This window comes from Lucilia cuprina, chromosome 6, assembly GCF_022045245.1.
Source record: "Lucilia cuprina isolate Lc7/37 chromosome 6, ASM2204524v1, whole genome shotgun sequence".
Classification (NCBI taxonomy): Eukaryota; Metazoa; Arthropoda; class Insecta; order Diptera; family Calliphoridae; genus Lucilia; species Lucilia cuprina.
Window position 1 is genome coordinate 38,578,699 of NC_060954.1, and position 2,384 is coordinate 38,581,082.

Below are 2,384 nucleotides of genomic sequence, written 5' to 3' on the forward strand. Positions count from 1 at the left end.
TATTGTCTAGTATATACTCTAGTCTATAGACTAGTCTATAGTCTAGTCTATAGTCTAGTCTATAGTCTAGTCTATAGTCTAGTCTATAGTCTAGTCTATACACTAGTCTGTAGTATAGTCTATAGTATAGTCTATAGTTTAGTCTATACACTAGTCTATAGTCGAGACTAGACTGTAGACTAGACTATATACTTGATTAGACTATATACTAGCAAGTATAAAGTATATATATGCTTTAGACTATACTATAGAATTGAATATGGACTAGACTATAGACGAGACTATAGACTTGACTGTAGACTCTGTTATAGACTATATATAGACTATATACTTCTTTATGGACTAGACTATAGAGGTGACGTGTTATAATGTCCACGGACGTTATGACACACCGAAAAGTGATATAATATAAATGGACTTTCTAGGATATTTCAAATACTGGCTTCGCGAAATTAAGTCTTTTTTCATAAAAAGACTCTTTTTAATCCATGGAGTTTAAATTATTCTGCTCATAGACAATATGACATAACGTCCACGAAACTTAAGTTACTGGACATTGTGACACTCCACCGACTAAAGACCGCTCTATAGACTTTACTACAGACCTTTTTAAATAAGACTATATACACGACTATAGATTAGACTACAGACTTGCATTTACACAATCTTAATGAAATATTTTCACAATCACTATACTTTTCTTTTTACATCCTGTTACATTTTCCTACCACTTAACTGTTACATTTTGGTAACCCTCCCCCACCATGCACGAAAAGAGTGTATCTGAATGTTTTGCTGCTCTTCATGAACAAGTCAACAATGTTAACCACAACAATGAGAAAAACAAGTATATCTTCAATTTCAATATATACTTCAACATCATCGTCTACACATTTCTACTTCTTAAAAGTTGTTTTGATTTTCATTTTTGTCTTCTATGTGCAAAATTTTCAAATATATATTTTTTTATTTCAAACATTTTCAAATTTAAGTGTCAGAATGTTTTCAACGATCAAACGGTTAAGTTCGCATAAAAGACAAAACTCGCAACGGTGCACTCAATAACGATCAATAATACGGGCTCAATAAACAACAAAAATACAGCAACTGCAAAACAAATAATTGTCAGATACAGAAAACAAGTGTCATAGATATAAAAAGCTCACCTTGCAACATTTGAAAAATTGCACTGACAATTGCGATCACAAAAAAAGAAGTGGTCCATGAAATACATTTTTGTGGCACATAAATTGTAATTAAGCATTTTTGTTGCAGCTGCTGGTATTTTTTTTCTGTTGAAAATATAAAAGTCTTAAATACGAAAAATTAGAAGAGTGTTTGTTTGTTTACTCTAGTGTCTTGAGCTTGACTTTGTGAGAATGAGAAAAATAAAATATCATAACAAAAGTAAACAACAACTAACCAAACAACATTTAAGTGTTGTAATTGCAATATAATATTAACAACAACCATATAAAGACTTTAACGCAAGTCAAAGCTGAAAAAAATCAACAATTCATTCGTTTAAATAAATGAATTATTGATCGTGGAAATAAACGAAACCATTGTGGTTGTTGTTAAAACTCTTATGCTGAGCCCAGAGTGTCTTACAAGATCAATGTGGTATTTAATTTTAAAGTGAACTTTTTCAACGTCAGTGTGTGTGCTTAAGTGTTCAATTAGTTTCAGTTTGCTTTTATTCGGTTTTTGAGCGTTTTTATATTAGTTTTGTGTTTATTTATTTTTTTGCTGCAACTTATAATTTGTTACCATTTTCTTGCCGTATCATCCAAGATGAGTTTTAATAATGATGTTTGTATTTGTGTTTTTCATTGGATTTTCTTAGAAGAGTTTGAAATGTATGAATTTATCAAAAAAATACAATTTGTTTTGCAACAAATTGGAAGACTATTTTAACCCCCATCAAGGATCCCCCGGAATGTAATTCATCATAATTAATAGTTTACAGTTATTTAGTTTGTTAGACTAGACTATAGACTAGACTTTAGACTAGACTATAGACTAAACTATTGACTAGACTATAGACTAGCCTATAGACTAGACTATAGACTAGCCTATAGACTAGACTATACTATAGACTAGACTATAGACTAGCCTATAGACTAGACTATAGATTAGCCTATAGACTAGACTATAGACTAGACTATGGACTAGACTATAGACTAGACTATAGACTAGACTATATACTAGACTATAGACTAGACTATAAACTAGACTATAGACTAGACTATAGACTAGACGATAGACTATACTACAGACTAGACTATACTATACTATAGACTAGACTATAGACTAGACTATAGACTAGACTATAGACTAGACTATAGACTAGACTATAGACTAGACTATAGACTAGACTATAG

General features: G+C 30.9%; 1 protein-coding gene across 1 annotated transcript in view; it reads right to left on the minus strand.

The window, feature by feature from the left end:
- The window catches only part of LOC111686579 (probable serine/threonine-protein kinase tsuA), a 53,800-nt gene that overhangs the window by 6,549 nt on the left and 44,867 nt on the right, over window positions 1-2,384 (minus strand). The gene's annotated exons all lie outside the window — the stretch shown is intronic.